We start from the raw sequence: 6,121 nt of genomic DNA on the forward strand, positions 1-6,121 counted from the left end.
AGCAAAAAACAACGGTAGCAAGCAAACAAAAGAAAAGGATAGTGACTTCACCTGGGGAGACATAACATTTTGACCACTGACTTCTAAGAGTGCGCTCGACTGACCTGAGTACCCCTCGTACTCCGGAACAAGAATACCGTAATTTTTGAACCATTTAAAGTTTATATAGATCAAAATACTTTATTTCGAGCAGTTTTGTAGAATGAAAGACAGAACAAGCGATTTCTGGCGAGTTTATTCCATTGATTTATTTTTAATTAAGACAGGGAAAACGGTGAATCTCACATTTAAAGTCGTAACTTCAACCAATGATTAGACTTATTGTAGATTTAAAGAAACTTGCATACAATAAATTCTTTATTAAGCCTTCCTCTCTAATAAGCTCCCCTTTTCAGAGGAAAATTATTTAACCTCCTCCCCTCTTTCAAGTCTCTTCTCCCAATTCTTATATAATAGACGTATGATAGATGTATTAATTTAGGCACGATTGTAACGCTTCATATGGACTGATTATCCGGTATGGTTTATTCACGAGCTGGATGTTTCGATTTGATTTTGATCCTCGGCTAAAAATGACCTCCAACTTCATGTCCCTAAGCTTTTTCACTCTAGGTTCTAGTTCTTTATGGAGAAATGATATCACAATCTTCGCTTAAATAAAATTTTCTAGTGTTTAACTGCCAAAAGAACTACCAAAGTCAGACTGCTATAGTGTTGTCGTGAACTTGACCTATGATTGGCAGATTGACGCTACGTGGCACCGGTTGAGTTCGTTGCTCAATAAAAGGACATAAATAACTATAATTCCTTGTTAAAATGACGTTTCCTAAAGCACGTAATATTATCCAAGGTTTAAATATATCCTAAGATACCTTGCTATTTACTGGATGCCCTCAAACTCGAGCGTTACGTCGTCACCGATGAGAACAAACGGAGCCCAATATTTCACTGCGTTAAAGCGGTCAGATTCTCTCATGGATTTCATGGCTTTATTCAGAGACTCACTGGCACTTCGTCCATGGACTAGTTGTTGGTAGAAAACTTTCATGAACTCCATAGTAGCTTCGTCGTCGATCGCCCACAAGGATACCAGAACAGAGCGAGCACCAGCACCCAAAAATGCCCGTGCAATACCAACCACACCCTCAGATTTGACTTCTCCCTGGGCACTATGACAACAACTAAGTACAACAAGTCTTGCCCTAATTTGCGCCTCTAAAACATCTTTCATAGTTAAGAGGTAATCCTCCTTGGTTGGATTCACGGATGAACGTGTTGTGTTTGGGGCCAAGGCAATTTCTCCTGTTTCCATTTTACCGTGAGCAGCAATGTGCACCAGAGCAACCGAGGAGATACGTGCTAACACTTCATCTTTTGTTGCCTGCTTTCCAACGAGGGGTTCAGTTTGAAGTATTTCCCCAATCATCTGCACTTCCTTTGCGGCCCACGCTAACTGCTCTAGCGGCATTCCTTCATAAACTACCTCCTGTACCCACGGATCGCCGACTAGAAGAGCTCCAGTCTTGCTGTGCCAATCTGATGGACAGTTTTGGATTAATCGCAGACTAGAAAGTGAGGGAAGTAGGCGAATTCTAAAAGTTTCGCAGAGGAACTTTGACTCCAAGTCCATGAAAGCAGCATAAGGGGCCAAACAAAGAGGTCCTTGTGGAACAATCACAACCTCATCGCTGTGGAGTAAGTCTCTTATAGGGTCCATAACAACTTTGTAAAATGTTTGTAATGACTTTGTCTCAAAAGATGAGGAATGAGACCTTGGCTTAATGGATCTTTTTTCCGCTGACTTGTTATCGCCTGGGTTCCTTAATGAGCGATCTTCACAGTTAACATCAGCTCTCACACCTATTTTTTCAAGTGCAGTCTCCAGTAGAGACTGAAAATAGGTTTTGACGGAGGTATCGATCTGAGTTTTTCTAGTTTTGATTATGTTTCCTTTCTCGTTCACCCAGAGAACTATTCCTTCCTTGTTAATACCTATAAAAGCTGTATTTGATGGTAGGTAATTAAGAATGTCAGGTGTTGTTGCAGAGAATGCTCCTATTTCTCCACACAACCCCTTAAACCCATACTTGAACTCCAGAAGATCATTTAAAGCTTGGGCACGTCCATGATCAGCGGTTAAAAGTGCCTCGACGACTTTACCTTGCTTAAACTGTAGCCCCCAGAGCCACAAGTTAGTATTATCATACGTACCCGCAAGACTAATCTTCCATTCGCCATCAGATATGAGATTTCCCCTGATATAGTCGAAGGCAATGACGCTGTTTTTATAACAGTAAATGGCTGTATGGAAATCTCCAAGACTGTAATAGGCGTTGCCAAGATTACAGTACGCTTTTCCTTCTCCTGCCCGGTCTCCCACTTCTTTGGAAATTTTGAGGTTTCGTTCATGGTACTCTATGGCTTTCTGGGAATCTCCAAGATTTAGAAAAGCAATGCCAAGATTACAGTACGCTTTTCCTTCTCCTGCCCTGTCTCCCACTTCTTTGGAGATTTTGAGGTCTCGTTCATGGTCTCTATGGCTTTCTGGAAATCTCCAAGACTGTAATAGGCGTTGCCAAGATTACAGTACGCCCTTCCTTCTCCTGCCCTGTCTCCCACTTCTTTGGAAATTTTGAGGTGTCGTTCATGGTACTCTATGGCTTTCTGGAAATCTCCAAGATTTCTTAAAGCGTTACCAAGATTACAGTACGCCCTTCCTTCTCCTGCCCTGTCTCCCACTTCTTTGGAAATTTTGAGGTGTCGTTCATGGTACTCAATGGCTTTCTGGAAATCTCCAAGACTGTCATACACGTTGCCAAGATTACAGTACGCTGCTCCTTCTCCTGTCCTGTCTCCCACTTCGTTGGAAATTTTAAGGGCTTGTTCATGGCACTCTATGGCTTTCTGGAAATCTCCAAGACTGTGATAGACGTTGCCAAGATTACCGTACGCTTTTCCTTCTCCTGCCCGGTCTCCCACTTCTTTGGAAATTTTGATGTTTCGTTCATGGTACTCTATGGCTTTCTGGAAATCTCCAAGATTTTGAAAAGCAATGCCAAGATTACCGTACGCTTTTCCTCCTCCTGCCCTGTCTCCCACTTCTTTGGAAATTTTGAGGTCTCGTTCATGGTACTCTATGGCTTTTTGGAAGTCTCCAAGATTTCTCAAAGCGATGCCAAGATTACCGTAGGTTTTTCCTTCCCCTGCCCTGTCTCCCACTTCTTTGGAAATTTTGAGGTCTCGTTCATGGTACTCTATGGCTTTCTGGAAATCTCCAAGACTGTCATAGGCGTTGCCAAGATTACAGTACGCTTTTCCTTCTCCTGCCCTGTCTCCCACTTCTTTGGAAATTTTGAGGTCTCGTTCATGGTACTCTATGGCTTTCTGGAAATCTCCAAGACTGTCATAGGCGTTGCCAAGATTACAGTACGCTTTTCCTTCTCCTGCCCTGTCTCCCACTTCTTTGGAAATTTTGAGGTCTCGTTCATGGTACTCTATGGCTTTCTGAAAATCTCCAAGACGGCGATAGGCGATGCCAAGATTACAGTACGCTCTTCCCTCTCCTGCCCTGTCTCCCACTTCTTTGGAAATTTTGAGGTCTCGTTTATGGTACTCTATGGCTTTCTGGAAATCTCCAAGTCTGTAATAGGCGTTGCCAAGATTACAGTACGCTTTTCCTTCTCCTGCCCTGTCTCCCACTTCTTTGGAAATTTTGAGGTCTCGTTCATGGTACTCTATGGCTTTCTGGAAATCTCCAAGACTGTCATAGGCGTTGCCAAGATTACAGTACGCTTTTCCTTCTCCTGCCCTGTCTCCCACTTCTTTGGAAATTTTGAGGTCTCGTTCATGGTACTCTATGGCTTTCTGAAAATCTCCAAGACGGCGATAGGCGATGCCAAGATTACAGTACGCTCTTCCCTCTCCTGCCCTGTCTCCCACTTCTTTGGAAATTTTGAGGTCTCGTTTATGGTACTCTATGGCTTTCTGGAAATCTCCAAGTCTGTAATAGGCGTTGCCAAGATTACAGTACGCTTTTCCTTCTCCTGCCCTGTCTCCCACTTCTTTGGAAATTTTGAGGTGTCGTTCATGGTACTCTATGTCTTTCTGGAGATCTCCAAGACTGTAATAGGCGTTGCCAAGATTACAGTACGGCCTTCTTTCTCCTGCCCTGTCTCCCACTTCTTTGGAAATTTTGAGGTCTCGTTCATGGTACTCTGTGGCTTTCCGGAAATCTCCAATACTGTCATAGGCGTTGCCAAGATTACAGTACGCTTTTCCTTCTCCTGCCTTGTCTCCCACTTCTTTGGAAATTTTGAGGTGTCGTTTATGGTGTTCTATGGCTTTCTGGAAATCTTTAAAGTTAATATAGGCGTCGCCAATAGTACTATTCCCTTGTTCTTCTTCTGTCCTCTCCCCAACTTCATCGGCAATCTTGCCGGTATTGTCAAGATTACAGGTGGCCTCTGTTTGTCCTTTCGCAGCCATTCCAATAACAAATTGCAGATAAAATCTACGTATTGCTTTTCCAGAAGATAGTTTTAATTGTCACAATTTTTGCTTGCTTTGCTATTTCAGCTCTTCTGAAAAAAAGTGTAGATATGTTGTGTTTTTTTTTCCGTTGATACCATTTGTCTTTATGTAAGATAACGTACGATAACGAAAATGAAAAGTAAAATTAAAACGTTGAGTAAAAGCTTACTTATTAGCTCTTTTATTATTCGTTTTTGTTCATGATCACAGTCGCATTTGGTTTGCCACAAATAGTGATCGTTCTACTTGTTTTTTTATCGTTGCGTCATGTGACTTTATAAACTGGCGTCTTCTCCTAAAAAAGGAAAAAGATATTCTTTTTGGTCATCAGTGATCGAAATGAAAAAGAAACCAGATTTACCATTGTTTAAACATGGTGTATATTATCTATCTAGTCGTTGTACACTCATCTACCCTCCATTGAAAATACTAAAGCTTTTGGTAACAAACTACAAATCGGGCCAGTAGGAACATTCAGAAAAGTCAAATTTCGGAAAGTGTACTTATTTCTAAGGGTTAAAATCTCTTGCTAGCGGAATACAAATGTACAGCAAACGAAAAGAATATATATTTCTATACCTCCAGTTATTTTAAGCTTGTGGAATTTCAGAAAATTATAATTATGGTTCATATAAAATAGGAAAGGCCCCCCTGACTCCTTGCCCTGCTCGGTTCCAGCTTAAGAGCGACGGTCAAGAAAAATCGAGCAAAATCTTAATTTTGTGGCAGGAGTTAAAAAATGATAAGTCTTGATATTTGTCCATAGATAGCTTTTAGGTAGACAAGAAACCTAACGTAGATTGTTCCCGCCTAAAGCCTTTTATTTGTGGTTTTCGAGCGGAGTCTCAGACTGCCCTAATTTTTTATCTGAAATTTGCTAACATCAACTTTCCTCTTGTTCGCAGAAGAAGGCGGATGGAGAAATGTGGACACGTTCCATCAAAAATAAAATTATTTTTCTTTTACTAGAAGATACTTTCAGGGTATTTTTAAAATAGAGAGGCTCGTCGTTCTGAAATAATTTAAAAATGAGAGATAGGTTCTCAGGATACAAACAAAAACTAAAGTTCGTTACTCATTTTCGACGGCAATATTTAACATGTGATATAACTCCAAATTCTATTCATGCTATTTAAATCACACATTTAGACATTCATTTAAAACATACCTGGAAATTGGCTTGGGTTAGTTGAAGGAAATCTCTGCAGGTTGAAACTAAGGTCATAAAAAACGGATATTCTAACTTTTCTCGAAAATAAAAGGCTTTTTACGAGAACAGTTTACTTCAGATTACTTATCTACCTAAAAGCTATCTATTGACAAAAAATTGAAGGAAATCCGATTTTTCAACTGCTGCCACTCGATGCTCGATACGTCCTGACCGTTGCTGTTTTTCTTAAAAGTCTAACTCGGTACGTGGAAAAACCTGGGGAATTTTTCTTTTTTTCTATTTTTTACCTCCCATTTTCCTTAGTATGGCTCTGTTACGTTGACCTCTTGGAATTTCTTTGTGTCACGTTACTTACGAAGATTGCAAGTTCTTTGTAAATACACCCGTCCGAGGATGAGCTGGTTTAGAAAGACTTTGTAT

The 6,121-nt window shown here is 40.7% G+C and overlaps 1 pseudogene; it reads right to left on the reverse strand.

The window, feature by feature from the left end:
* Positions 1–209: 209 nt before the first annotated feature.
* On the reverse strand, positions 210–4,754 carry LOC140923403 (uncharacterized; annotated as a pseudogene).
* Positions 4,755–6,121: the final 1,367 nt, after the last annotated feature.

This window comes from Porites lutea, chromosome 13, assembly GCF_958299795.1.
Source record: "Porites lutea chromosome 13, jaPorLute2.1, whole genome shotgun sequence".
NCBI classification, from domain to species: Eukaryota; Metazoa; Cnidaria; class Anthozoa; order Scleractinia; family Poritidae; genus Porites; species Porites lutea.